Source organism: Pelecanus crispus, chromosome 2 (assembly GCF_030463565.1).
Source record: "Pelecanus crispus isolate bPelCri1 chromosome 2, bPelCri1.pri, whole genome shotgun sequence".
Lineage (NCBI taxonomy): Eukaryota > Metazoa > Chordata > Aves > Pelecaniformes > Pelecanidae > Pelecanus > Pelecanus crispus.
This window is the reverse complement of record NC_134644.1, coordinates 56,088,682-56,108,362: the sequence shown is the minus strand read 5'-3', so window position 1 is coordinate 56,108,362 and position 19,681 is coordinate 56,088,682.

The window sequence follows — 19,681 nt, the reverse complement described above, 5'->3', positions numbered from 1 at the left end:
GGCAGAAGAGAAGGCGCAGGGCTCGATCTCACTGCTGCTCTTCCAGAACACGGAAATGGGTTTCCTGACCCAATACCATGCACAAAATCATCCTCTTCATCTCCCACACGCACTTCACTAGTGCTACTTCTGCTATCCAGAACACCAATGGCCTTATAGGGGGGAAAAAAAAAAAAAGAGAGAACGAGCGTCAGTTCCCCCAGCTTGCATCCTAGTCCTTTTGGGAGGATACAAGCCACGGGCTCATCTCTCCTACCTGCTTCCTGGTTCTTACTGATCAAAGACAAAGCGTGAGAGCATTCAAACGTGAGTGTTCTTTGCCAATGTGCACGGAAGCGGCATCGCATCTCTAGTTCATGAGACGTGTGAGAAAAACGCTTCATAACAAATGGAATAAAATATGCAAGCCGAGCTCTGCTGTGAAAACTGGTTCTACAGAAAAAAATACCTCTCTCAGCCCCTGAGCTCCTCAGGATTTAAGGTCTTGAACCCCACAGCCAGGAGGGAGCGGGCCACGGTGGCAACTCTCTTTTTACACCTTGGTTTCTAACCAACAGCACTACTCCCTTTGCTCCCACGTGGAGCCACGGAGCGCGCTGGCACGTTTCCAGCACAGGTTACTGGAGCCCAGGGCTGGCAACAAACCAGGGAACACACTCAACTGACAGTCTTGGTGCCCCTCACGCACTTCATAGCAAGTTTGCTCTGTACGTAAGTAAAAACACTGGGGCTTTTTGGTTTCGGTTGGTTTATGGGGCTTTATTTTGGGTGGTTTCTTCCTTTTTATCCCCTACATCATCATCTCTCCCTCTTAGAGAAAAAAAAATCCAAACTATCCCATCGCTTACTCATGCATTTTCATGTCCTTCCAGTTCTCCCTTTTTTTAACGCCTGCCTAGCTTTATGGTGCTCACAGACAGAACAGGAAACCCCAGGCAGCACCGTGGCAACTGGGGCTAGAAGGAAATAGCGCTCGTTCATTCGCACAGGAGTTGCAGCTAAGCTGCTAACAGACCGAGAAGCAGCAAGCTGGAAAAAGGCCCTTCTGCACAGACACGGCCAGGAGGGCTGCTGCACTTGGGCAGCCGTTTCCATCCAGTCACTTCTCCGAGCACAGCAGTCCCAAGTGAAAACTGCCCTCCTTCAACGGCTTGAGGAGAAAAGGGGGAGCCATTTGCTCACCACTGTAACGCAATGCACATTACTCAACGTTGTACTAGTCCTACTCACTACAGCCTCCAGTGCTTTTGCATTCACTAATGGCCCTCAAAGCAGCACTGACCAACTTAGGGTCTCACGGGAGGCGCTGAGTATGCATCTGTGTTAGTTGCAAATCTGACCTAATTCCTATTCACTTCAGACACAATCGGGAGCAACCGACACAACTTCCACCAGAATCGCGCAGGCTGCATCAGGTCTTGAGACACACAGGGCCTGACTCCTTCCAAATATGTCTTTACATGGCAGTTTCACAGGTGCACTCTACATGCAACACAGCAGACTCGGGGCGTCTTCCCAGGAGGCACTGGAGCATGTTACTCCTCAGGGAAGAGCATCCAGGCCTGGCCTCAGAATTGAAAGCAACATTACTCTGGCAATTAGGGGACTGCAGAACAGCAGACCCTAGGCACAAAAGGTTGTTCCCCAGCGTAAACAGCTCTACAGTTGTTGAAACTGGCCTAAAAGGCATAGCAGGAGCGGCGCTACGCCTTGGTAGCTTGCACCTCTCTGTCCTACGCTCCGTCACACACTACATGCTGGCAGCTGCATTTCTGCACGTTTCCCACTGAGCTGCACAGAAAAAGGCAGCATCAACATACAGCCCGAGACACAAGTATTGCCACGAGTCATGTTGACTGCCAACTTTTCGGTGAGTTCGTACAGCCCATCTAAGGTGCTCATGGCATCGGAAACAGTGGTGGAATTTGGCTGGGCTGACTCACATGCAACCACGCGTTTCCCTCATCCTTTTCTCTAACAGCTCCCAGTTACGGAGCTTGGAACCATCCGGGAGCGTTCAGGAAGGCAGGAGCCGCACTAAGAGCCTCAAACAACTTTCTGAAGCCCCAGCTGAACCCAAACTGAAATGGCTGATCACCACCCTGGAATCTGTCTGCCTTCAATTGCTCCAGCCCATCCTCAAAGACATTTCTGTTGTTTCTTCTGACAGCCACTGTGGCAACATACTGCCTGCTAAGTAGTTTTGTTTAAGCCTTCTATCCATTCCTGTCACTACTCTCAGACTTCAGCTGTCTGTAGCTTTCTAGGCAGGCCACTTCACCTGGCTTGCTCTAGAGACCGCATGGAGATCAGCATCTCCAGAGGCTGATCCACAGGAGCATCTCCGTCTGAGGCTCCAGGCGGCTCTTGGGATCCTCAGAGAAGTGGAAGGAATTGTCCTTTGGAAGTACTGCCTTGCTCCCTTAAGGAAGAAGAAAGCTTAGACAATTTGCTGCTTCGCATTAGGTGAAATGAATTCCCAGAAAAGTGAGGTAGCAGAATCACCCAGGAGATCTGCGGCAGAGTGAAAAACTCAGCCTGGGTTTCTCATTCATGCTCTTTCAGATCACTCTTTGTGACAACAAAAACCTAGTCACGTGAAAGTGGTCGCTACCGAGAGTGTCACAGCTCTGCTAGGACTTGGGAATGGTTTCTCTTGCAGGTCCCCTCAACTGAAGATCCCTTGTGGCCTCAGAGTCTTTTCATAGACCTGGCTGTGCTGCTTGGCTGACTAACTAGCGATTTTAAGATTTCCCATTACACTTGCAGGTGTCTTCTCTCATGCTACGTTTCCCTAAGGCCAGAGGCCAGGAGCCAGGCAGACGTCCCATTCTCCCACCGATCACCTACCACGGAGAAAAAGTTACAAGTTACCAAATTTGAAAACAAATTCTAAGAGAACTCGCCTTTGAATAACCCCTGCACAATTAGGGAAAGGAACAATTTGGTCGAGAGAGCAGGCTGTCAGGGAACAGCGTCAGGAAAAGCAATTGGAGAAGAGGGAAACCTCAAGTTAATTTCCTGCTTTACTGCTGTCATATGCTGAATAATAACTCATCCAGTGGCCAATGTCACAGCTTGGATTTTTTGTTTGCTAACTCATGTCCTGCAGATGATTCCCGTGTAAACATGGTACCTGGCACAGTCCCATGAGCAAGCACAGGTTTACGGCATCCTTACTACTCAGTGCCCAGAGAGACTCTGGCTGACTTTACGTCTCAATACTTCCAAGCCTTGCATTGATCCATCTGGCAAATAGCTTCATTTCCTCTTTAGAATACCTACTTCATGGTTTTACCTTTCTTGCCTCACAGAACATTACATCAATAGCAACAGAAATACTCATATGCCAGACACAATAATGCATACGGCTATTCAAACAAGGTAACGACTCCAGTGCCAGCATGTGCACGCGCTCACAAGCACACAAATTCTAGCTTCCCTTTTCTAGATGTGAATCGGGAATATGCACCTTCTCTGACCTCTGCGCGTGTTTCAGGACATTGTTGCCTCTGAAACAGAGACGAAAAATACTTCAGAGACATAAAAAAAGAAAGCATTTTAATACTGGAGAGTTCTTGTGTGTCACTTCAAACATCAGGCAGCGCGATTAGCAGGTGACTTGGTGTCGTGGTTTAGCCCCAGCCAGCAACTAAGCACCACGCAGCCGCTCGCTCACTCCTCCTACCCCGATGGGATGGGGGAGAGAATTGGAGGAGTAAGAGTGAGAAACACTCCTGGGCTGAGATAAGAACAGTTTAATAATTGAAATAAAGTAAAATAGTAATGCTAATAGTAACAGTATAATAATGATAATAATAATAATGATACACGAAGCAAGTGATGCACAATGCAATTGCTCACCACCCGCCGACCGATACCCAGACAGTTCCCGAGCAGCGATCGCTGCTCCCCGGCCAACCCCCCCCAGTTTATATACTGAGCATGACGTCATATGGTATGGAATAGCCCTTTGGTCAGTTTGGATCAACTATTCTGGCTGTGCCCCCTCCCAGTTTCTTGTGCGCCTGGCAGAGCATGGGAAGCTGAAAAAGTCCTTGACTAGCATAAGCAGTACTCAGCAACAACTACAAACATCAGCCTGTTATCAACATTCTTCTCCTACTAAATCCAAAACACAGCACTATGCCTGCTGTTAGGAAGAAAATTAACTCTATCCCAGCCGAAACCAGGACAGTATCCACCCCTTATTCTATACCATCTACGTCATGCACAGGCCCTCCCCTTTCCAATGTGTTCCAATTAATCACCACCCCTTTCCCTATCTTGATATACACACAGATATCATTCCCTTCGTCTATGGCCCATCCCTCTAAAATGTCCATTGAGTTCATTTAGCCCATGACTTTGGGTTCCATCTGTCATCACAGTCTTTCAGAGCAGGAGAGGTGGTGTGCAGTGTTGGACTGTTGCATGCTGAAGTCAGTTCTCATTCCAACATGGTTTCATCAAAGTTCATTTTCCTTAGGCTGGGCAATTCTTACTGCAATACCATTGATGCGGCATATAGCAATCATAATATATAGTATTATATACTTAATATTAACCTACTATATTATTATATTAACATGCAGTTAAGAGATAACATATAGTTAAGAGATAACATACAGTATTATAAAGCAATTAATATTATACAATTCAGTTCATTGGCTATTTTCACCCAAAATCAAATTCCCTTGAGGTACACATTGGGCTTCCCCATCCTTTCGCATCACCCACCAAGTGCACCCAGGTCCTTGAGCAAAAGCAATCCCACGAATGGGTTTGCCTTTGCCAGAGGGGGAAGTAACCCAGACTGTCTTCCCCAGCATATTTTTCATGTGCACTACAGGAACTTTATCTCCTTCTACAGTACGTAAAAGTTTTGATTGGGCAGGGCCAGCTCGATTGGCAGATCCCCTGGTGTTGACTAACCAGGTGGCTTTTGCTAAATGCGTATCCCAATGTTTAAACGTCCCAGCACCCATTGCTCTCAGGGTAGTCTTTAACAATCCATTGTATCGCTCAATTTTCCCGGAGGCTGGTGCATGGTAAGGGATGTGATATACCCACTCAATGCCGTGCTCTTTGGCCCAGGTGTCTATGAGGTTGTTTCGGAAATGAGTCCCGTTGTCTGACTCAATTCTTTCTGGGGTGCCATGTCGCCACAGGACTTGCTTTTCAAGGCCCAGGATGGTGTTCCGGGCGGTGGCATGGGGCACGGGATATGTTTCCAGCCATCCAGTGGTTGCTTCCACCATGGTGAGCACATAGCGCTTGCCCTGGCGGGTCTGTGGGAGCGTGATGTAATCAATCTGCCAGGCCTCCCCATATTTATATTTTAGCCATCGTTCACTATACCCAAGGGGCTTGAACTGCTTGGCTTGCTTGATTGCAGCGCATGTTTCACACTCATGAATAACCTGTGCAATACTGTCCATAGTTAAGTCCACCCCTCGATCACGAGCCCATTTATACGTTGCATCCCTTCCTTGATGGCCTGAGGCGTCATGGGCCCACCGAGCTATAAATAATTCACCCTTATGTTGCCAGTCCAAATCCACCTGAGCCACTTCAATCTTAGCAGCCTGATCTACTTGCTGGTTGTTTTGATGTTCTTCAGTGGCCCGACTCTTAGGTACATGAGCATCTACATGATGAACTTTTACAACCAGGTTCTCTACCCGGGCAGCAATATCTTGCCACAATGCGGCAGCCCAGATTGGTTTGCCTCTGCGCTGCCAGTTGCTCTGCTTCCATTGCTGCAGCCACCCCCACAGGGCATTTGCCACCATCCATGAGTCAGTATAGAGATAAAGGACTGGCCACTTTTCTCTTTCAGCAATATCTAAAGCCAGCTGGATGGCTTTCACCTCTGCAAACTGACTCGACTCCCCTTCTCCTTCAGCAGTTTCTGCCACTTGTCGTATAGGACTCCATACAGCAGCTTTCCACCTCCGATGCTTTCCCACGAGATGACAGGACCCATCAGTGAACAGGGCATATTGCTTTTCATTTTCTGGCAATTTATTATACAGTGGGGCCTCTTCAGCACGTGTCACCTCCTCCTCTGGTGATATTCTAATGTTTTTTCCTTCTGGCCAGTCCATGATCACTTCCAGGATTCCTGGGCGACTGGGGTTTCCTATTCGAGCCCGTTGTGTGATCAATGCAACCCACTTACTCCATGTAGCATCAGTTGCATGATGTGTAGAGGGGACCCTCCCTTTGAACATCCAGCCCAACACCGGCAGTCGGGGTGCCAGCAGGAGCTGTGCTTCAGTACCAACCACTTCTGAAGCAGCTCGAACCCCTTCATATGCTGCCAGTATCTCTTTCTCAGTTGGAGTGTAGCGGGCTTCGGATCCTCTGTATCCCCGACTCCAAAACCCTAGGGGTCGACCTCGAGTCTCCCCTGGTGCTTTCTGCCAGAGGCTCCAGGTAGGGCCATTCTCCCCGGCTGCGGTGTAGAGCACATTTTTAATATCCTGCCCTGCCCGGACTGGCCCAAGGGCTACTGCATGAACTATCTCACGTTTAATTTGTTCAAAGGCTTGTTGTTGCTCAGGGCCCCATTTGAATTCGTTCTTCTTCCGGGTCACTTGATAGAGAGGGCTTACGATCTGGCTGTAATTTGGAATATGCATTCTCCAAAACCCCACAACGCCTAAGAAAGCTTGTGTTTCCTTTTTGCTAGTTGGTGGGGACATAGCTGTTATTTTGTTGATCACATCCATTGGGATCTGACGACGTCCATCTTGCCATTTTATTCCTAAAAACTGGATCTCCTGTGCAGGCCCCTTGACCTTACTCTGTTTTATGGCAAAACCAGCCTTCAGAAGGATTTGGACTATTTTCTTTCCCTTCTCAAAAACTTCTTCTGCTGTATTGCCCCACACAATGATGTCATCAATGTACTGCAGATGTTCTGGAGCTTCACCCTGTTCCAGTGCTGTCTGGATCAGTCCATGGCAAATGGTGGGGCTGTGCTTCCACCCCTGGGGCAGTCGGTTCCAGGTGTACTGAACACCCCTCCAGGTAAAAGCAAACTGGGGTCTGCACTCTGCTGCCAAAGGGATGGAGAAAAATGCATTAGCAATATCAATTGTGGCATACCACTTAGCTGCCTTTGACTCCAGTTCATATTGAAGTTCTAGCATGTCTGGCACGGCAGCACTCAGCGGCGGTGTAACTTCGTTCAGGCCACGATAGTCCACTGTTAGTCTCCACTCCCCATTAGACTTTCGCACTGGCCATATGGGACTGTTAAAGGGTGAGCGAGTCTTGCTGATCACTCCCTGGCTCTCCAGTCGACGAATCAGTTTATGGATGGGAATCAGGGAGTCTCGGTTGGTGCGATATTGCCGCCTGTGCACAGTTGTGGTAGCAATCGGCACCTGTTGTTCCTCAACCTTCAGCAACCCTACAATTGAAGGGTCCTCTGAGAGACCGGGCAAGGTGGACAACTGTTTAATTTCCTCTGTCTTCAAAGCAGCTATACCAAAAGCCCACCGGTACCCTTTTGGGTCCTTGAAATACCCTCTCCTGAGGTAGTCTATGCCAAGGATGCACGGAGCATCTGGGCCAGTCACAATGGGGTGCTTTTGCCACTCATTCCCAGTTAGGCTCACTTCAGCTTCCAGTACAGTTAGCTGTTGGGATCCCCCTGTCACTCCAGAAATACAAATGGGTTCTGCCCCTCTATAGTTTGATGGCATTAGCGTGCACTGTGCACCAGTGTCCACTAGAGCCTTATACTCCTGTGGGTCTGACGTTCCAGGCCATCGAATCCACACAGTCCAGTAAACCCGGCTGTCCCTTTCCTCCACCTGGCTGGAGGCAGGGCCCCTCTAACACTGGTCACAGTATTCGTTGTTCACTTCCTGTAAATGTGAATCAAAAGTTCCCTGATCAAGGTCGGAAGTAAAATTAGCCCTCTTACTCTGTCTCGGGAACTGCTCACTGGAAACTGGAGCTGCAATTTTCCTGGGAGAACCGCCTTTTCTAATAGTTTTTCCTTGCAATTCACGCACCCGTGCCTCTAAGGTTGAGGTGGGTTTTCCATCCCACTTTCTCATGTCCTCTCCATAATCACGCAGGTAAAACCACAGGGTGCCCCGTGGTGTGCATCCTCTATATCCTCTCTCTTGAGCATAGGGACGTTGACTCCTAATGGCTGAGACACTGGTCCGTGCAGGTGGGGAGTAGGACAGATCCTCTCTGAGTTGTTGGAACTCTTGGCATATTTTTTCAGACAGTTTTTCCACAGCCGAGACACAGGCCCGTAGGGAGGAAGAGAGCTTTTCTTCGTAGTCCCGGAGTTGTCTAGCCACTTCATCCACCGTTGGTGCCTCGTCGTCTTTCCAGGCTAGTATTGCCAACGAGTTGGAATACGATGCTGGTGCGCTCCGTACCACCTTCCGCCACATGGATTGTGTGCACCTGACTTCATCTGGGTCTTTGGTTAACCGCTCATCATTCAGGTCACTGTAAATCACCTCCAGCACGCCTAATTCCCTCAGGTACTGGATACCTTTCTCTACGGTGGTCCATTTGCTTGGGCGGTATAAAACATCCTCCTTGAAGGGATACCTTTCCTTCACGCTTGACAGAAGTCGCCTCCAGAGGCTGAGCGGTTTTGCCCCTTTTCCAATTGCTTTGTCAATGCCCCCTTCCCTGGAAAGGGATCCCAGCTGCTTGGCTTCCCTACCCTCTAAATCCAGGCTACTGGCCCCGTTATCCCAGCATCGGAGCAGCCAGGTGATGATGTGCTCGCCTGGATGACGACCAAAATCTTTTCGCATATCTCGCAGCTCACTCAGGGATAGGGATCGGGTGGTCACCATCTCATTTATGGGTTCTTCCTCCTCTGGTTCTCGTGATGGCCCTGGTTCATCTTCATCCCTTACTAAACGAACTGATTTCCTCGTGTATTTTTTTCTTCTGTATAGGGGCAACTGATACCGGCGCAGGTTGGTTCTCTGGTTTAGCCACAGTGTCTGTCACTGGGGTTTGAGTAGCCGCAGTGCTCATGGCTGTGGCTGGAGTAGCCACAGTGCCTGGGGCAGGGGTTGGAGTAGCCGCAGGGCCTGTAGTGGGGGTTTGAGTAGCCACAGTGCTTGTTGTTTTGTCATCAGATCCAGAGACCTTCTCTTTCTTTTGAGGGTACTGATTAGCGTTGACCACGGCTCGATAGGCATGGGCCAGTCCCCAGCATGTTGCAATGATTTGTGTCTCTCTGGAGCTACCAGGGTGACAACATACTTCTTCCAAATACTTTACTAATTCTTCAGGATTCTGCACTTGTTCAGGGGTGAAGTTCCAAAACACTGGAGGTCCCCACTGCCCTAGGTACTTGCGCATACGATCCCACACACCCTGCCACTCATAACTATCCAGCCTTGGGGTAGATCTCTGGATGGTATTTTTAAACTGCTTACTGACCTTTATCAAAATGGAAACAACATTCCCAAGAATTATCAATAGAAGTATCTTAACTGCCCAGGGGTGTTCAAGATACAGGAAAGTTGTTGTAATGAAGGAGGAAACATCATAGAAGAAAGCAGCAAAGGTGCCATTCTGTATTTCCTCCACAACAAGCCTCTCAGAGTAAGAAGTATAATTGCTAACTCTCTCTATGAGGTAGTACCCGAAGTACAGTAGTGACTTCTGTATGAAACCCAAATACCAAAGAATGCTCAAGGTCAGGGTTTTGATAAGGAGCCTCCCAAGCAAAAGATCATGAATCACTGCAGAGCATAGCACACTACACAAACTGACAGCAAGCTTTAACGCGTGCTGCAAAAAAAAGAACATGGTGCAGATCAGAAGAACTAATATCGTGACCGGCAACTGTTAACAGACTCCTTAATACACTCTGGTTAATCTGTTGTTATCTCAAGCCCCACGTTGGGCGCCAAAAGGACTGTCGTGGTTTAGCCCCAGCCAGCAACTAAGCACCACGCAGCCGCTCGCTCACTCCTCCTACCCCGATGGGATGGGGGAGAGAATTGGAGGAGTAAGAGTGAGAAACACTCCTGGGCTGAGATAAGAACAGTTTAATAATTGAAATAAAGTAAAATAGTAATGCTAATAGTAACAGTATAATAATGATAATAATAATAATGATACACGAAGCAAGTGATGCACAATGCAATTGCTCACCACCCGCCGACCGATACCCAGACAGTTCCCGAGCAGCGATCGCTGCTCCCCGGCCAACCCCCCCCAGTTTATATACTGAGCATGACGTCATATGGTATGGAATAGCCCTTTGGTCAGTTTGGATCAACTATTCTGGCTGTGCCCCCTCCCAGTTTCTTGTGCGCCTGGCAGAGCATGGGAAGCTGAAAAAGTCCTTGACTAGCATAAGCAGTACTCAGCAACAACTACAAACATCAGCCTGTTATCAACATTCTTCTCCTACTAAATCCAAAACACAGCACTATGCCTGCTGTTAGGAAGAAAATTAACTCTATCCCAGCCGAAACCAGGACACTTGGAAAGGCGCGTGGACAGAGACAATAGGACTGGACATACGTAATGCACGAGAGAAAATCTCAGAAGACATTACGCTAGAGGATGGCAGGTATGTGTATTCGCTGCCAGGTTGAGATAAGGCTGAAACACATTACAGACAGAACTGAAGAGACGCAGAGTCTATAAAAGCACAGGAAAAGCAAATCAACTGAAATAGTTTCCTCTTCTTTACGTCTAAGAAAATACAGCTTACAATCTCAAAGAAGAAATGAGGTAAGAGAAGAGGCTGCGCTGCTTTCAAATGTCTACACGTTGCTGTGAAACTGCAAAACTATAGCACTGAATACATAGGCTTTATAAATTCTATTATTATTATTATTGACATACGGTGAAGAGGCAGGCAAATTCGGCTCTCGCTTCCAGGGTTACCAGCGGGATTAGAAAGTCAGAGATCCTCCTGGTACTTGTGCAATATCTTCTTCTTCTCCTGTAGTCCCAATGCCTCAAGACCACTTTTGTATTCAGGAAGAACTTCAGGAAGAACGAACCACAGTCAATTCACTCCAATAGCAACTGTCCCAAATGATTTATTAAGCGACTTGACTCCAGAAAAATTAGCCAAGTCTTGAAAAAATAGGTAACCTAAAATTGTACCCAACAAAAGAAGAAATAATGCAATCTGACCAAAGAGGAAGGACAAACATACCTCTACAATCTAGCAGCCCTATCAAGCTGAGAGAGGCAGACATGCCCTTCAGTCAACCTCCTCCAGACACTCACCGTTGCACCGGGCTAAGGATTCACAAGCAGGCTCGTATCCCAACGCTCTCCAATACAGAGAACTTGCCTATCAACTCAGGCCAAGGAAACGTCCTAGAGACAATCTGCCTTCTGACCATTAAGGGCTAAACCTATCTCCTGTTTTATTCCTGGTCATGCAGCATCACGGCAACAAGCACGGTAGGCATACAGAAAAGGTCTCCTGAGACCTCCATCACCCACAAAGGTTTTCATTCCAGCAAAGGGACAGAGCTCGGCAGCACCTCCTCCCCACGTGCACCACCTCTCTCTGTCACCTAACAGCTAGCAAAAGGCTAACCCAAAGGCAACACCAACAACCCGCTAAAGATGTCGTCTGCACACTGGTCTTCACAAAAGCCACCAGCCAGAGGGACAAAGAAAACTATTAAACAGCGGAGAGATGACGCCTTCCCCCGTGACACCCATGCATGGCTGGAAAGTCGGTGCTGCCTTCTGCATCCATACAAGCCACGGAAGCACAGGCCTGCAACGACACCGGAAAAAGGAGCACGCGGGGATCTGCTGTCACCACGGCAGCACAGGCACAGCAAGCCCTCACCAGAAACACCTTCACAGCCGGCTTCCTTTCCCTTCTTGCAACGACAGTCAGCAAGATTTCTGGTTGCAGACTGGTGGGCATTGACTCACTGCGCGGGAAAGGAAAACACCTCCCTGGACTCCTTAACTGCTGTGGTGCTCCCAGCAGCTTTTACACGGCTCCAGGCACGTGCCAATCAACTGATGGGGCACAAGTACCTGCACACCCTCCACCCTGAGCACTCCCCTCCAGAGCCTGGAGCCAAGATCAAACCGGGCCTGCGTGCTTGCCTAGACTCACGACCCACCCGCAGCCGTTCTCGGTGCAAGGCCAGGCCGCGTCTGGCTTCGCCTTCAACCACTCCTTCGGTAGCCGAGGCAAGACCTAGCCGGGGACAGCAAGCCCCCACGGGCCTGCCCCTCCTCACACTCCTCAGGAAACCCCACCTCCAGGCCCCAAGGACCTCTGCGGCCCTACAATGGACTCCTCCCCTCCGTCGCCCCTGCGCAGCAGCCCGCAGGACGCCAGGCCCTCTCCTCCCCTCGGCCCCTCTCTGCCACCCCCGCCTGTGGGGACCATGCCACTTGCAGGGAGCCCAGCGGCTCGAGGCTCACGCAGGCTCCCCCACCCTCCCGGGACACTGCGGCCGCCGGACCCTTGAGGGGACCCCAGCCCGGCACGAGCAGGGGGCCGCAGCCCAGGGCACACAAGGGCAGCTGGAGGGCAGGCCCGCTGCCCGAGGGGCAGCCTGTCTCTCTGGCGAGCAAAATGGCCCCCCGCCATGGGGCCTGCATGGCCTCGTGGGCCACCGTCCCAGCCAGTGCAGCGGCCGTTGGTGACGTCACCAGCCTGCCGTTAGGCAAGCAGCCACCCCTGCGGCTGGCCCACGGCTCCCTGAGCAGCCCCACGCTCTGACAACAGGCGTGCTTGCTACACGAGGAGCCGCAGAAGCGAGCAGAGGGCCCACACTGACTGGGGCGAGCGACAAGAGCGCCTTGCGACCGCTGAGGATGCCTCCGCAGCCCGGCAAACGCAAGCAGCCCGACGGGAGGAGCAGCACCTCTGGCAGGCCAGGCCAGCCCATGCAGCCTCACCCGGCCCACAACAGCCACGAGCCCATGGAGGTGGATCCACCTGCAGGGGCCGACGAGCCCATGGAGGTGGATCCACCGCCACAGGCCGACGAGCCCATGGACGTGGATCCACCTGCAGAGGCCGACGAGCCCATGGAGGTGGACCCAGCTCCCACAGCGCTCATGGGGCACCACCCCACCACGGCCCAGCTGCCTCCAACACCGTGGTGCACAAAGCGACGCGGGACCCCCGGGGGCTCTCACGGACCCTCCACCCAGCCAGCTTCCAACAAGCGGTGACACCCCCCGCAGCCAGCGCTAGCCCTCAGGGAACCATCCACACCTACAGCCGGCAGGCTCAGCAGGAAGATCACCCGGCTGTCAAGCTGCACGTGAGCCCTGCTTTCCCGCTCCCCACCCCCCCGCCCCTCATGAAGGGGGGCATCTCCTCTCCTCTCCTCTCCTCTCCTCACACCTGGGGAAGGGCCGAGGAGAGGGGCTGCCATCATCTGCCTGGCAGCACCACAGCACCACGAGGAGTCCCCTGGAGCCCGATGACACTGACGGACGCCATCGGAGACTGCTGGACACCACCGGACATCGCTGGACACCGCCGCAGACCATCACAGACCACCGGACATCGCTGGAGACCACCGGCGCCTGTTGAAGGGGAGTATCTCCTCTCCTCTCCTCTCCTCACACCTGGGGAAGGGCTGAGGAGAGGGGCTGCCATCTTCTGCCTGGCAGCACCACAGCACCACGAGGAGTCCCCTGGAGCCCGATGGACACCGACGCACACCATCGGAGACCGCTGCACACCGCTGGACACCGCCGGACACAATCGGACATCGCTGGAAACCACCGGACATCGCTGGACACCTCCGCAGAACGACGGAGACCATCGGAGACCACCGCACACCACCGCACACCACCAGAGCCTGTTGCACTCCCCTCGAGCGCCAGCGAGGTTAGTGGGGCCGGGAGGTGGCATTTGTTCAGTCTGAGGGTGAGAAAGCCAGTGTCGGGGGTGGCTCTCCTCAGCTAGCTCTCGCCTCAGCTACCCAATGGCTGCGTAAAGATGAAGCCAGACCCGCCCCGGGCGCAAGCACACAATAGCAGCGCATCATCAAAGAAGGTGCATGCTCCATCCCTGGCAACGTTCAAGATGGACAGACAGCTCTTCCTTTGGAGAAGCACAGGACTCCAGTTCTCACAGGAGGAAGCTTGGGCAAGATCGGCCAAGAAACACTGCAACAAAAAAAAGAAAAACAGGACACCCCAATTCAAACGCCAGTCAAAACCCAATCAATAAACCAAGAAAAAAACAGCTTAAAATGGCAAAAACCTGCTCTCCTCTCTCATTTGGCACATTTGAGGCTGCATGCAGACTCCTGTGAAGGGGGGAAGGCTGGGGAAGGGGAAGGGGAATGGGAAAGGAAGGCTGGGGAAGGGGAAGGAGGGAAGGGAAAGGGAAAGGGGAAGGGAAGAGGGAAGGGGAAGGGGAAGGGGAAGGGGAAGGGGGAAGGGGAAGAGGGGAAGAGGAAGGGGAAGGGGAAGGGAGGGGAGGAAGGGAAGGGGAAGGAAGGGGAAGGGGAAGGGGAAGGGGCAAGGGGAAGGGGACACGGGGAAGGGGAAGGGGAAGGGCAAGGGGAAGGGGGAAGGGCACGGGGAAGGGGACAGGGGGAAGGGGCCCCCGGGGAAGCGGAGGGCCTGTGCAGGGTCCAGGGAACGGGGCCGGGGCCGGGGAAGGGAAGGCGCCGGGCCGCCCGTGCCCCCGGGGCGGGGCCTTGGCCGGGCCAGGCCTGCCCCGGGGCCCGCCGTGGCCCGGGCCTTGCCCCTGGACGGTCCGGGGCCAGGGCTCCAGGCCGGGCCCCGGCCCGAGGGATCCTCAGGGCCAGGGGCCGGGGCCCCGGGGAAGGGGCCAGGGCAAGGGCAAGCGGGCAAGGGCAAAGGGCAAGGGCCAAGGGCCACGGGCCAAGGGAGGGAAGGGAAGGGCGGAGGGTGTGAGGGATGCACTCCTGCTGTTTGAACTAACTGCACTTTGGTCCAGGCAGATGCTCTGCAAGTAGGCCTAAACAAAGTTAATCCTATTGCGCGAGCCTGAGAGATCCCGTACCTGACACCAGACATCGACGGGTCGGTAAGTGACACTTCCTGCATGCGTGTAACATTTAAGATACATACAGGAAGCTTAAGCCATAATCTTTGTGTCCCGTACTAGCTTTAAGTGGAGTAAATAGTAGAGGATTGACCCACCAATCCATCTGTGCTTATTATTTAACATTCCTAAATTTACTCGTTAAAACTCAAGAAACTAACTTCTAGATCACAGCTCTATCGCAGCGGTCTTTGACTCTTCTCCTGCAACAAACAGAAGGCAACGGAAGGGAAGGGAAACGGCAAGCTTATTTAGCCATCCTGGTGTTACCAAAATGGATTGCCTTGCGTTTTGATTCTCCTTTGTGCGTCGGTACCGGGAATGAAAAGGTAGCACAAGTACGTGCTAGCTAAACCCCCTTCTTATTGCCAGCAAGAAAGGCGCCTCTCGGCCACGAGCACAAGAAGGACCCCGTCTTACAACTCTCGATTTCTTAAATGCAATCTCAAGAACACTTACATACTTGGTTTTACAATTTACAGAAACCCACTGGCTTTGCCACGATACGTCTGGTACCATGCACTTTTGAGGATCTGACACACAAACCCCCCCGCGCAAGCACGCTTAATGCAAGTTCATTGGCTGAGTTAACACCATTTTGTTGCAACTTCTTCCTGTAACTCTTTTCAAAAGTCTCTCCTTGCTCAAAGAGTATGGAAACACCTTTATCATTTCAGGTAAAAGTGGAGAAAAAAAGCTGCTCTTAGTCTCTAATTCGTAAGGGATGAAGCAGCATTCACACAGTGCCTGGCGATCCAGGAGAAAAGCAAGAGATCGGCAAAGGAGGCAGATGCAGCATCCCCGGAAACATTCAAGGTGGACAGACAGCTCTTCCTTTGCACAAGCACAAGACTCCAGTTCTGACAGGAAGAAGTTTGGCAACATTGGCCAAGAAACAATGCAAAAAAAACAATAAAAAACAATAAAACCCCATTCAAAAAACAAGAAAAAACAATAAAATTATGGAAACCCCCATTTAAAACGCAAAAACTGCTCTCCTCTCTCATTTGGTACTTTTGAGGTTGCGGGCGGACTCCTGCGTCCCATTCTGCTCTCCCCGGGACAGGAGAAACACCGACATACGCGGTGCGGGCCCAGACCAGCGCCTTCCACATGGTGAGGGGCCGGGGCACATGGCACCCACGGGCAGGCTGAGGGAACTGCTCCCGTGCAGCTGGCAGAAGAGAAGGCGCAGGGCTCGATCTCACTGCTGCTCTTCCCGAACACGGAAATGGGTTTCCTGACCCAATACCATGCACAAAATCATCCTCTTCATCTCCCACACGCACTTCACTAGTGCTACTTCTGCTATCCAGAACACCAATGGCCTTATAGGGGGGAAAAAAAAAAGAGAGAGCGAGCGTCAGTTCCCCCAGCTTGCATCCCTAGTCCTTTTGGGAGGATACAAGCCATGGGCTCATCTCTCCTACCTGCTTCCTGGCTCTTACTGATCAAAGACAAAGCGTGAGAGCGTTCAAACGCGAGTGTTCTTTGCAATGTGCACGGAAGCGGCATTGCATCTCTAGTTCATGAGATGTGTGAGAAAAACGCTTCATAACAAATGGAATAAATATGCAAGCCGAGCTCTGCTGTGAAAACTGGTTCTACAGAAAAAAATACCTCTCTCAGCCCCTGAGCTCCTCAGGATTTAAGGTCTTGAACCCCACAGCCAGGAGGGAGCGGGCCACGGTGGCAACTCTCTTTTTACACCTTGGTTTCTAACCAACAGCACTACTCCCTTTGCTCCCACGTGGAGCCACGGAGCGCGCTGGCACGTTTCCAGCACAGGTTACTGGAGCCCAGGGCTGGCAACAAACCAGGGAACACACTCAACTGACAGTCTTGGTGCCCCTCACGCACTTCATAGCAAGTTTGCTCTGTACGTAAGTAAAAACACTGGGGCTTTTTGGTTTCGGTTGGTTTATGGGGCTTTATTTTGGGTGGTTTCTTCCTTTTTATCCCCTACATCATCATCTCTCCCTCTTAGAGAAAAAAAAATCCAAACTATCCCATCGCTTACTCATGCATTTTCATGTCCTTCCAGTTCTCCCTTTTTTTAACGCCTGCCTAGCTTTATGGTGCTCACAGACAGAACAGGAAACCCCAGGCAGCACCGTGGCAACTGGGGCTAGAAGGAAATAGCGCTCGTTCATTCGCACAGGAGTTGCAGCTAAGCTGCTAACAGACCGAGAAGCAGCAAGCTGGAAAAAGGCCCTTCTGCACAGACACGGCCAGGAGGGCTGCTGCACTTGGGCAGCCGTTTCCATCCAGTCACTTCTCCGAGCACAGCAGTCCCAAGTGAAAACTGCCCTCCTTCAACGGCTTGAGGAGAAAAGGGGGAGCCATTTGCTCACCACTGTAACGCAATGCACATTACTCAACGTTGTACTAGTCCTACTCACTACAGCCTCCAGTGCTTTTGCATTCACTAATGGCCCTCAAAGCAGCACTGACCAACTTAGGGTCTCACGGGAGGCGCTGAGTATGCATCTGTGTTAGTTGCAAATCTGACCTAATTCCTATTCACTTCAGACACAATCGGGAGCAACCGACACAACTTCCACCAGAATCGCGCAGGCTGCATCAGGTCTTGAGACACACAGGGCCTGACTCCTTCCAAATATGTCTTTACATGGCAGTTGCACAGGTGCACTCTACATGCAACACTGCAGACTCGGGGCGTCTTCCCAGGAGGCACTGGAGCATGTTACTCCTCAGGGAAGAGCATCCAGGCCTGGCCTCAGAATTGAAAGCAACATTACTCTGGCAATTAGGGGACTGCAGAACAGCAGACCCTAGGCACAAAAGGTTGTTCCCCAGCGTAAACAGCTCTACAGTTGTTGAAACTGGCCTAAAAGGCATAGCAGGAGCTGCGCTACGCCTTGGTAGCTTGCACCTCTCTGTCCTATGCTCCATCACACACTACATGCTGGCGGCTGCATTTCTGCACGTTTCCCACTGAGCTGCACCAGAAAAAGGCAGCATCAACATACAGCCCGAGACACAAGTATTTGCCACGAGTCATGTTGACTGCCAACTTTTCGGTGAGTTCGTACAGCCCATCTAAGGTGCTCATGGCATCGGAAACAGTGGTGGAATTTGGCTGGGCTGACTCACATGCAACCACGCGTTTCCCTCATCCTTTTCTCTAACAGCTCCCAGTTACGGAGCTTGGAACCATCCGGGAGCGTTCAGGAAGGCAGGAGCCGCACTAAGAGCCTCAAACAACTTTCTGAAGCCCCAGCTGAACCCAAACTGAAATGGCTGATCACCACCCTGGAATCTGTCTGCCTTCAATTGCTCCAGCCCATCCTCAAAGACATTTCTGTTGTTTCTTCTGACAGCCACTGTGGCAACATACTGCCTGCTAAGTAGTTTTGTTTAAGCCTTCTATCCATTCCTGTCACTACTCTCAGACTTCAGCTGTCTGTAGCTTTCTAGGTAGGCCACTTCACCTGGCTTGCTCTAGAGACCGCATGGAGATCAGCATCTCCAGAGGCTGATCCACAGGAGCATCTCCGTCTGAGGCTCCAGGCGGCTCTTGGGATCCTCAGAGAAGTGGAAGGAATTGTCCTTTGGAAGTACTTGCCTTGCTCCCTTAAGGAAGAAGAAAGCTTAGACAATTTGCTGCTTCGCATTAGGTGAAATGAATTCCCAGAAAAGTGAGGTAGCAGAATCACCCAGGAGATCTGCGGCAGAGTGAAAAACTCAGCCTGGGTTTCTCATTCATGCTCTTTCAGATCACTCTTTGTGACAACAAAAACCTAGTCACGTGAAAGTGGTCGCTACCGAGAGTGTCACAGCTCTGCTAGGACTTGGGAATGGTTTCTCTTGCAGGTCCCCTCAACTGAAGATCCCTTGTGGCCTCAGAGTCTTTTCATAGACCTGGCTGTGCTGCTTGGCTGACTAACTAGCGATTTTAAGATTTCCCATTACACTTGCAGGTGTCTTCTCTCATGCTACGTTTCCCTAAGGCCAGAGGCCAGGAGCCAGGCAGACGTCCCATTCTCCCACCGATCACCTACCACGGAGAAAAAGTTACAAGTTACCAAATTTGAAAACAAATTCTAAGAGAACTCGCCTTTGAATAACCCCTGCACAATTAGGGAAAGGAACAATTTGGTCGAGAGAGCAGGCTGTCAGGGAACAGCGTCAGGAAAAGCAATTGGAGAAGAGGGAAACCTCAAGTTAATTTCCTGCTTTACTGCTGTCATATGCTGAATAATAACTCATCCGGTGGCCAATGTCACAGCTTGGATTTTTTGTTTGCTAACTCATGTCCTGCAGATGATTCCCGTGTAAACACGGTACCTGGCACAGTCCCATGAGCAAGCACAGGTTTACGGCATCCTTACTACTCAGTGCCCAGAGAGACTCTGGCTGACTTTACGTCTCAATACTTCCAAGCCTTGCATTGATCCATCTGGCAAATAGCTTCATTTCCTCTTTAGAATACCTACTTCATGGTTTTACCTTTCTTGCCTCACAGAACATTACATCAATAGCAACAGAAATACTCATATGCCAGACACAATAATGCATACGGCCATTCAAACAAGGTAACGACTCCAGTGCCAGCATGTGCACGCGCTCACAAGCACACAAATTCTAGCTTCCCTTTTCTAGATGTGA